The sequence below is a fragment of the Ochotona curzoniae genome, unplaced genomic scaffold (assembly GCF_017591425.1).
Source record: "Ochotona curzoniae isolate NIBS_2020 unplaced genomic scaffold, NIBS_Ocur_1.0 contig_4373, whole genome shotgun sequence".
In the NCBI taxonomy this organism is placed as follows: domain Eukaryota; kingdom Metazoa; phylum Chordata; class Mammalia; order Lagomorpha; family Ochotonidae; genus Ochotona; species Ochotona curzoniae.
The window spans coordinates 1,933-12,948 of NW_024466256.1; the positions used below are offsets into that span (position 1 = coordinate 1,933).

Sequence of the window (11,016 nt, forward strand, 5' to 3'; positions counted from 1 at the left end):
ACCACACTTTACATTTTCCTCTTCATATCTGCTTCAAGGGCACTTATTTCTTGGGATTTAAAGAACTGCACCAAACTTTCTTTAACACAGCATTTCTCAGGGCTTCAGTGGGAAGGAGTGGATATTGCCTTACAGAAATTGATTCAGAGACCAGAACCATAGACTCGAACGCAGGACAGTATGCATGGAGAAGGGCAGGCCAACAGTGAGTGTGCAGTGCACTGTCACAGTGACCCGCTGGCAAACACCAGCCACACCAGGGAGCATCTCTAGCCTCCAGGACACAGCTGGGCTCCTGTGGATCATAAACCATCCTCGGCACCTCCTGCAGCCACTGGTCTGATTTCTAGCACATCAATCAGGACTGGGAATCTAAAAAACTTTTAAAATGTATTTATTTCAGATTTTTAAGGGAAAGAGAGAAAGAGAGCAAGAGAGTGAGAGGGCTCCCCCAAGGACTATTTCACTCTCCAGATGCCTGTGACAGCCATGGCTGGGCCAGCCCTGAACTAGCAGCCTGAAACTCAGTTTGAGTCTCCCACGTGGGTGGCAGGGGCCAAGGCCTTGAGTCACGACCTTGTATCTCTCAAAATGTTCATTTGCAGAAAGCTGGAATCAGAGGCGAGTCAGCTGCCATCCAGGATCTGTCATGTGGGATGCAGTGTCCCAGCTGGAGGCTCACCTGCTCTCCCGATTGCCCACAACTAGCCTTGGCAGGTTTTTATTTTTTAATCTGTAAATAAATAAATGAATAAATAAATATTATTTGTAGCTCTGTGCAACATGTTAAATGTAAGAGCTCTGCAATGTAAAATCGTTTTCATAATTAACCACTTGTCTGTATGAATGTGACTATAAGCAGGTTGGGCACACAGCTTTGGAAACCTGACTAGCAGAACCAGTCAATGACTTTAACTACTAGGGTTGACAAACGGGATCAACCAGCATTATGTTTTCAGCTTTAAGGTCAGCATGAATCAAACCAAGGCATGTGAGCTTCATCAAGGCTGTGGCCACCTGCTGCAAGATTGGCCCCATTTCACATGGTTTCTTATTTTAAAATCACAACTCTTTTCTCAGTATTTTTTTTTCAGAAATTTTGAAAAGATTTATTTATTTTGTCATTTGAAGGGCAGGGTATGGAGAAAGAGAAAAGGAGAAGTAATGGGAGACAGAGACAGATCTTGTGGGAGATCGCCCCTGGATCTCTGCCTGCCTGGCCTATGTGGGAGGTCCTAGGCACGCAGCACACCTGTCCCCAGGGGAACGCCCTGACAATGGTTTTGGCTAATCAAGACCTCAACCTGACCTTCTTCACTGGTCATACAGGCAAGGGTGATGGATTGCACCCCAGTCTCTCTTCTCTGTCCTTGGACGAGCTGTGCTGTGACTTCCTTGATAAACAACCCTGAGGAGCCAGGTGCAGCCCACATTACCTCCAAGCCTACCTGGTCTACATGACTCCTTGCCAACCTGCCATTCGTGAGTGCTCTATGCGACCCGTGACGTGATTGGAGAGTCTAGAGAAATAGAAGTGCCTTCTAACCAATTACAGTGCCATTGTTGGGTGGAAGGACTGTCGGGCGATGCCCCACCCCCATGCCTTCCTCTTTCTTAGTCTATGTAAGTTTCTACTTGCATTACAATGAACAGACATGCTCTATTAGACTGCCTCCAGGGCTTCTTATGCCTGAAGAACACTGTCACCTCACCCCCTCCATGGTTTCGGAGCCCTGCTGGCAGGAAATCCCCAAGAAAAAACTTCCATCTGCTGGTTCACCCCCAAATAGCTGCAATGAGCAGAACTGGGTTGATACAAAGCCAAGAGCCAGGAGCTTCTTCCAGATCTCCCACATGGGTACCAGGGACCAAGGACTTGGCCATCTTCTGTTGCTTTACCTGGTGCAAAGCAGGGACTGATCAGAAGTGGAGCATTCTAATCTCACACTGGCTCCATTATGGGATGCCAGTGTTTCAAGTAATGGCTGATCCTGCTGTGCCAAAGCACTGGCTCTGACAGAGTTGTTTTTAAGATGTTTAAAGATTTATTTTAAAGTCAGAGTGGGGCCCAGCGCGGTGGCGCAGTGGTTAAGGTCCTCGCCTTGCACGCCCGGGATCCCATATGGGTGCCTGTTCTAATCCCGGCAGCCCCGCTTCCCTTCCAGCTCCCTGCCTGTGGCCCGGGAAGGCAGTCGAGGACGGCCCAAGGCTTTGGGACCCTGCACCCGTGTGGGAGACCCGGAAGAGGCTCCTGGCTTCTGATCGGCATAGCACCGGCCGTTGCGGCTCACTTGGGGAGTGAATCATTGGATGGAAGATCTTCCGCTCTGTCTCTCCTCTCTGTATATCCGCCTTTCCAATAAAAAATAATAAAAATAAATCTTTAAAAAAAAAGTCAGAGTGACTGGGAGAAAGAGAGATATTCCACCTGCTGGTTCACTCTTAAAATGGCTACAGTTGCCCATCTGCATCTGCGCACATGTTGCGGATCCGGAAGAATCTCCTGGCTTCACATGGCTCAGCTTCAGCTGTGCAGCCATGTGATGGAAGTGCAAACCAGTGGATGGAAGATCTTTGTCTCTCCATAAGCCTCCACTTCAAATAGACATAAATTAAACTTTTAAAAATTGGCTTACACAATTAAGAAACAGTATTTAATTTTGATTTTTGTTTTAGCATGTATGTGAACTCCTTGATGTTCCTCATATTTGAAGATGAAGCTTAATTTCTTTTTTTTTTTTTCACAATCCACTATCGTTTATTTATTCCATTTCTGCCACGCCTTGGTGACAAGCGGTGTCCACCACAGCCCCTCTGTGGGCTGGTCCTTCATGCGGCTGTGGCTGGGAGCTGGCTGCCCCCTGGGGTCTCCTCAGGCTGGGGAACCAGGGGCCGCGCACTCCTCCACCGGGCCACCTGCCCTCCTGCAGTCGCGGGGTACACAGGTCAGGTCCTCACCCGAGGGGGACGCCTAGGAGCGCGGCCGGCTTCCGCTTGGACACCGGACTCCCATAGCGTCCCGGGGGCGCAGCGAACGCTCCTGGCCGGGTCGGCGCGGCTGGAGTGCAGGGGACACGCGTCCATCTCCGCCCGCCGCCATGGCCGTCCGAAAAGGAAGCTTAATTTCTTCCTGGTGTGTCTGCACCGGACTTAAGGTCCCAGTTATAACTGAAAGTGATGCTGGACTAGCATAGATTCTGAATCAGGACTTAAGCCTTGGCACACACAGCCCTGAGGAAAGGACCTGAGGCCTCTTCCACTGACCACCAGAGGGCGCCACAGGGCAGTCCTGCTTGTCCAGCCCAGCCTCAGATGGGGCAGCCCTGGCTCTCAGCTCCACTGCTCCCTGGGACAGTCTGAGCAGAAGCCTCAGTCAACTTCACCTGCTTCCTGACATCAGAACCCCGGGGACGGGGCAGGCGGGCAGCAGAAGTGGGGGCGCTCCCTTTGAGATCCCCCATCCTATATCAGAGCCCCATTTGCCTCCTGGCTGCTCCACTTGGGACCCAGCTTCCTGCTGGTGCCTCCTGGAAGGAGGCAGAGGAAGGCTTGGGGACCTGGACCCCTGCACCCACCAGGGAGGCCTGGGCCGGGTCCTGGGCACCTGACTCCTGCCTGGCCCAGCTCCAGCAGCTGGGGGCATCAGAGAGAGGAACAGCAAAAGGAAGACAGCTCTCTCCTTTCACTCCTTCTGTCACTGTTCAGGTCAACTAAATGAAAATAAACACATGAACATTTTTATATAAAACAGTGGAAGACAATAAACGTTTTCTGAGTTTCCAGTTGCTACATTTTGGGAACTAATAACTAACACAGCTTCGAGAAGATGAATTATTGCACTGCACTTTACTGTGACCAAAGGCGATAAACATGTTCTTTGGCTTAAAGATACAAAGATGTCCATAGTCAATCAGGGTGTATTTCATCACTCTTCACAAGACTCTATCTGAACGTCCATTTTCAGCCTGGACTCAGTTAAATGCCAAAGGAAAAGCCCTGCCAGGCAGTTTGACCCTATAGTGGCCCCTATGCAATTAGTTGGCCCTGAGATGGGGGTTCTTCTGGGTTAGGCTATCCTGTCTGCTGAGCCCTTCAAAGGACCAGGCTGTTCCTGTGCACGGATCACGTGTTTGTCACTCTCCTTCTGTAACTGCCATTCTGACAGGGATCAGCGGATATCACCTTGACTTGATTTGCATTTCCCTAGCAACTGATGAACTTAAGCATTTTTCACATACTGGCTATTGAGACCTGCCTATTAGGTCCTTTCTCAATGCTTTCATGAACTTTAGATGTTTCTCTAAAGTGAGATGTAGCCGTAAGTCAGTCAATTAAAGATCTATTTATTTATTTTGCCTTATTTATATGAAAGGCAGGCCACATTAGTCACTGTGGCATACCAAGAAGCCAGCCACCTGCAATCCAAGGGTCCCTGATTGAGCATCTGTGTGACTCCTGGCTGCCCTGGTATTATTAATGCATCTGGGAGAGCAGAAGATGCCAGGTGCTCTGCTCCCTCCTTCTCTTTCACAGGCCTGGACTGTGCTCCCTCTGCGCTTCTTCAGCAGACCAGATGAATCTGTGTGTGTGTGTGTGTGTCAAATAAGAGACTTTTAAATAAAACAGAAAATAAGGGTGTTTAGGAAGCAGTTTATTAGATTTGTAGGAGGAGACATTGGGAAACCTTGCCAGTGTGGAGCCAGGGCTACTTGCAATCCTGTGGGGAAGGCTCTGGAGCAGTTGATACAGGAATAAATAGGCCAAGAACTCACAAGGTCTCAGGTCAACTCCCCCTTGCTATTGGAATATAAATTCCTTAAACCCTCCACCCTGATGCCTGTGTGAACTTCTGTCTGACGCTGTTAATGAACTTTGGCTATTGACCATCAGTCCACATGCATGTGATTATCAGCTCCATGCACCAAGTTCATCACTGCCCGGCAGCGAACAGAGCTAAGCTGTTTGCTTAGGATGCCATCATCCCATCAGTCAGTGCCCAAGTTTGAGTGACAAACCTCTCCAAATTCAAGAACCTGTTATTGTGCATCTGGGAGGCAGTGCTGATTGCCCAAGTACTTGGTCCATGGAACACTTTAAGTGGGTCTGTGCTCCTGACTTCCAGCTGGCCCAGCCTGAGTTATTGCAGTCACATTGCAGTCTTTCCGTCTCCTTGCCCTCGATCCCTCATTGTTCTCTAACATCTAATGCATGAACACAGGTGAAGGACTCACTGTCTGCATTACACAGTGGCAACCTTGAGATGATTAAAATATGTAGAAGCTTCTAGAGGAAACACTAAATAGCTAACTATGCCTCAGGGCGTCTCTGCACAGCAGCCACCCTTCTCCATCCTCACACTGAGATTTTTCAGCCCCTCACACTGTCACAGGGAGAGGGACAGAGCACCATGACACATTCAGAAATAGCAGAGCTCCCACACAATGCGTTGCTGTAACTGGATGTTTTATTATCGCCTACTGTTGCTAGTATGTTACTGCTCAAATCATATTTATTAACTTTGTCATAGGTGTGTACAGTGCAGGGGTCAGTACCATCCTGGAATTCCATATCCCCTGGGGGGCCTGGGTCAATTCCTGGTGGATAAGGAGGGACATGATGCTGCCTGTGCTCTGGACTCACGCACACAGGCTCAGGGCTGGGGGTGAGGATGAGGATACCAAAGGATGGGTGCCATGCCTACGAAAGTGCACCTGGGGCTGTGGAAGCGTGTCTGGGATGCTGCTCACTCTAGAGTGTGGCCAGGCCACACACACCTGTCAGGTTTGTGCTGCACTTGGGGCTGAGAAAACGCAGGACAGGGACTCTGGGGGCTCCCGCTCCGGGGTTCAGGCACAGGTGGGAGGAGGGGAGATAGAGGAAACCCTGTGTCTCTTCCTGTGCTTCCTAGCTCACTTGGGCTCCTTCATCAAGATCCCTGGAGCTGAATTTCCCTCTAGAAGAGTCCAGGGGTCAAGGAAGTTAAAGGGGAGTGAAGCTCAGTCTAGGTCTCTCGGGATTCCCTCAGCCAGCGCCCGGCATGGCGTCAGGGAGGGGACAACACACAAGCCTTGGAAGCATGGGGCACGTGGTCAGGGCAGTCTCCAGTACCAGTGTGGTCCTCAGGGTCTCAGTCTGCGGGAGGTCTGCAGAAGGAAAGCCCAGCAGTGAGGAGTCACTTTCCTGCTCCCAACCTGGGTAAGCTCCCATTGGACGCTCCGTTTCTGGAGAGCCAGTCAGCACCGCCAGATCCCGGTTATAAAGTCCGCACATAGACTCCGGGATCAGAGTCTCCCCAACCCAAGGGCGGATCCATGGCTCCCAGGACCCTCCTCCTGCTGCTCGCGGGGGCCCTGGCCCTGACCGAGACTCGTGTGGGTGAGTGCGGGTTGGGAGGGAGACGGGCTCTGCGGGGCAGGAGAGAGGGACCATGCAGAGGGGAACGCAAGACCCCGGGAAGCAGCTCCTGATGTTACATCCCTCCCCACCCATTTGTTGTCTTGGGACCACTGGCACCTTTCTTCCCCTCCTGCCTCAGGGAACTTGTGCCACAGCGTCCCGCTCCGGGCGGGGGTCGGCCCAGATCTCAGCCCCTCTCTCCCCCAGGGTCCCACTCCCTGAGGTATTTCGACACTGGCATGTCCCGGCCCGGCCTCGGGGAGCCCAGCTTCATCGAAGTCGGCTACGTGAACGACACGCTTCGACAGCGACGCCGAGAACCCGATGATGGAGCCGCGGGCGCCGTGGATACAGCAGCTGGAGCAGGAGTACTGGGACCAGCAGACACAGACTTACAAGAACTACGCACTGGTTGCCCTCGGGGACCTGAAAACCTTGTGCGGCTACTACAACCAGAGCGAGGCCGGTGAGTGACCCAAGCCCTCCCCACGTGCGCCCAGGGCGCTCCGGGTCCCTGGGGCCGAAATCCCCCCACCCGGAGACTGCGCGCCCCGCGGAGACCCTCGGCGGGAGGAGCCCGCGAGGCGCAACCGGGTTTCATTTTCGGTTTCAGCTGAAATCCCCGCGGGTCGGTGAGGGCGGGGCGGAGCTGCGTGGCCAGGGCTGACCGCGGGCGGGACAGGCTCTCACACCATCCAGTACATGTACGGCTGCGAGGTCGGGGCGGACGGGCGCCTCCTCCGCGGGTACCGGCAATTCGCCTACGATGGCGTGGATTACCTCCCCCTGAATGAGGACCTGAGCACCTGGACCACGGCCGACATGGCGGCTCAGATCAGCAAGCGCAAGTGGCAGTTGGCAGGTTACACTGATCGCCACAGGGCCTACCTGGAGGACAGGTGTGTGAAGTGGCTGCGCAGATACCTGCGATGGGGCAGGAGACTCTGCAGCGCAGGGGTGTGCGGGGCTCAGAGGGGCCGCCCTCCCACCTTCCCTTGGATTGGGACAGCAAGGAGGGGAGGAAAATGGGACCCAGGCAAGCATCTGCCTCTCCTCAAAGACAATAGCCGGGACGTGCCTCCTGGTTTGGGTCCAGTGCCTGAGACCTGCCCTTCCTTCAGTGTAAATGAGGGACCTGGGTTGGGGGAGAAGGGGTCATAGAATAATCTGGAAATAACCCTGTTGGTAACCTAGACTCTGGCAGGCCCCTGTGAACAGTGACCCCTACAAAGGCCTACCCTCGACCTCAAGCCAATGCACTGGGAGGTTTCACTCCAGGGTTTCTGGGTTTCTCAGCCTCCACTCAGGACAAGACCAAACACCTTCCCTCCACTCTGAGTCCTTCCAGAGGCTCATACCCAGGGCTGTAGCTGATTCTAGAACTTACTAAACTGTAGATTATCCCACTGTCTTAATGCAAGCCAGGTTGGGGTTTCACTCTTTCCTACACCCCAGTCCTCCTGTCCACTCTCAGGATGGTCACTGAGTGCAGCTTTGGTGTCTGATGAAAAACATGAAAGGCCTGAATTTTCCAAATCTTCCCTCAGAACCACCCATAACACAGGTGACCCACCACCCAATATCTGACCAGAAGGCCACCCTGAGGTGCTGGGCCCTCGGCTTCTACCCCAAGGACATCACACTCACCTGGCAGCGTGATGGGGAGGACCTGACCCAGGACACAGAGCTGGTGGAGACCAGGCCTTCAGGTGATGGAACCTTCCAGAAGTGGGCAGCTGTGCTGGTGCCTTCTGGAGAGGAGCAGAGATACACATGCCACGTGGAGCACGAGGGGCTGCCTGAGCCCCTCACCTTGAGATGGGGTAAGGAGGGCAGAGTGGACAGAGCCTTCAGCAGGGTCAAGGCTGAGCCCTGGAGTCAGAGTCCCTTATTGTCCCTTCCCCTCTCAGAGCCTCCTCAGGACCCACTAACTAAGACCTAGTAGTTTATGATTACTGGTTTGTAGTGTTGCTTGTTTGTACACTGATTGGTAAAAAAAATAAGCTGCCAAGCTCTGCTAAACTGCTTCTGCCTAACAACCTAAACCCTAAATAACTGTTACTTATCTAACAGCTAGATTAAGTTCCCTGAAACTGGTATCCAAAAGTTTGTTTCATAACTCCTTCACCACACCCTCCTTAGCTGGCCTGAGTGGAGCCTACATGTCGGCAGCTGACTGTCTCACCATCATGGTCAGCATGCACTGCCCTGAGGAGGTGACCCTGAGAAAGGTTGGAAGGACACAATGAGTCTTCTGCAAAAGTATCTGGGGAGATGCTCTGCAGGCAGGAGACGGCCAGTGCAAATGCCCTAGGCAGGAGCAAGTCTGCACACAGAGCAAGTAGCCATTAGGAAGGCTGGGTCGGCACCTCCATCCAGCAGGACACAAGCTCACAGGAAGCTCACAGGAAGCTTCAGCCCTGGCTCTGAGTGAGGTGGCAGTCATGAGACAGTTCCAAGCAGAGGAGGGACGTGCACCTTCTCCTGTCCAGGGACCACCCTGGCTGCTGTATGAGGACAGGGCTGAGAGACTGAGAGGCTGGAGACAAAGCTGTAGGGGCTCCTGCTTTGTCCAGGCAGGGATGCCAGTCACTGTAGTGAGTGTGGGCGAGGGTAGAGTGGAGAGATGAGGTTCTGGATCCTTCTGCAGATGGATGCACAGCACTTCCTGTGGACTGCATCCAGGGAAAGAGGAGGAGGAGAGGAGGACACCCAGGGCTTCAGGCCATGCCGGTGTGGGGATGGCATCACCATGGGAGAAGGGCAACTAGGAGGGAAGATGCGAGGGGGTGCTGCCCAGGCAAAAAATGCAGGAGCGGTGGGAGCTGCGATGTCGTTGAGAAGTGAGTGACACTGCAGGGCTGGCGGTGACCACTAGACAGAGACTTGATGGGAAATGTCTGTGCAAGAGAAAGACAATGGGCAGGTGGTTCCACTTGGAACAGAGATGGGGCACCCAGGGAGTGAGCGACTGAGATAAGAGAGGGCTCAGGACCTAGCCCTGGACATACAGGGCTAAGTGGGGGCCTAAGGCAATAGCCCAAGCAGACAAAGGCTTGGACCATGGCAAGAACCAAGGACTACAGACATGGTTACCAGGGGTCCCATAGGCAGGCAATGGATGCCTGGGACAGTCTGGAGCGGGCAGAGGATCTGTATTGCTTCAGGTGGGTGCTGACAGAGCTGCCTCAGAGCACACTCTGGAAGAAGGAGGGGAAACAGGATTCCCACCGGACCTCAGCCTCCCCTGCAAATGGTCACATACCTGGGCCCTGGCCCCACATGGTGAGGGACGGCTCTGGCAGAGACCTGGGTGCAGGTGGCACAGCTAACAACAGTTTTGCTTATGATGCTCTAGGCTCATGAGGTGGGAAACATGAGCCTATGATGCACCCAGTTCTGAGCCACAGCTCCCTCTGACCTCTGACCTCTGACCCCCAGGCTGCTGGGTAGGACTCTAACAAGATGCTGGGCAAGGCAGGAAGTCCTAAGTCCAGATCAGCTGTATGAACCCCAGGGAGGCCCACCCCCCCCACACACCTTCCTGTTTAGCTGTGATGTGGGGGGGAGGGGCAGTCACTGCAGTCTCAGCTTGTGATGTTTCAGCTCCCAGTGTTCATATCCAGACAGGGCACAGCCAAGGTCAAAGGTACCTGCATTCTCTGAGAGTCCCATGATCAATCCCACTGTCACTCACACTGGGAATCCCTGGACCCATGAGCAGAGAGCACCACAAGATACAGAAACTTATTTTTTATTTGAAATTTTTTTTTATCTTTGTGAAAAGGAGTGTGTTTCCCCATCCCCTGGCTCACTCCCCAAATGTGCAACAGTAGGGGTGGAGCAAGCCAAATCCCAGAGCCCAGAACTCAGTCTAGGTGTCCTTGTGCACTGGAAGGACGCTGGACCGGAAGTGGAGCCAGGACTCCAACAGAGCACTGAGATGGGATCAGGTGTCCCAAGCTGCATCTCCACCCCTGTGCCCAGTGCCCATGCCTACATTCATGGTTTTCCATCAGGGAGGCTATAAAGGGCACAGGTGGTCAGTGATGACACAGAACATTGGAGACACACTGTGACCTCTCTTCTGCTGGGGCAGCCCAGGAGGAAGCTTTAGGAAGAGGCCACAGCTGAGAACACAGAACCTCCCTGGGTCTTGCTGCCTATCACGGTGCCCCACACAGATACAGTTTCCCGGGCTCCTTGAAGCCCACAGTGAAATCCAGGAGTTGCTAAGTTACCCTTCCCTTGGCTGTGTGACACTATAGCTGACTGAAGGCAGAGGAAATGCAGAGAACCTGGTTGAGGCTGCACAGCCAGGAGCAGAATCCATGGCCTCACCCTGGGAGGTCCCAGCTGGGAACCACAGCCCTGCTGCTGGGCACAGAGGGCACAGCTCACACCCTGAGCCTGATGCTGGATCTGGACCTGTAGCCAGGATTGCTGTCCCTTCTGCCTCTGTTTTCATTTTTAACCATCTGGCTGACAGCCTGGAAGGCCTAGTTCAGCAGCTCTGAAGTGTGATAGAAATGTTTCTATTTGCTGGCTCTCTTTTGCTGTTCCTCTCTCCCGGGGTCAGTGAGGGCTTTTCCCTCCCTCCAAGCAGGTCTCTGATTCTCT

The 11,016-nt window shown here is 53.3% G+C and overlaps 1 pseudogene; it reads left to right on the top strand.

Annotated features, from left to right (window-relative positions):
- Positions 1–6,311: 6,311 nt before the first annotated feature.
- On the top strand, positions 6,312–8,627 carry LOC121160173 (annotated as a pseudogene).
- The last annotated feature ends 2,389 nt before the right edge of the window (positions 8,628–11,016 follow it).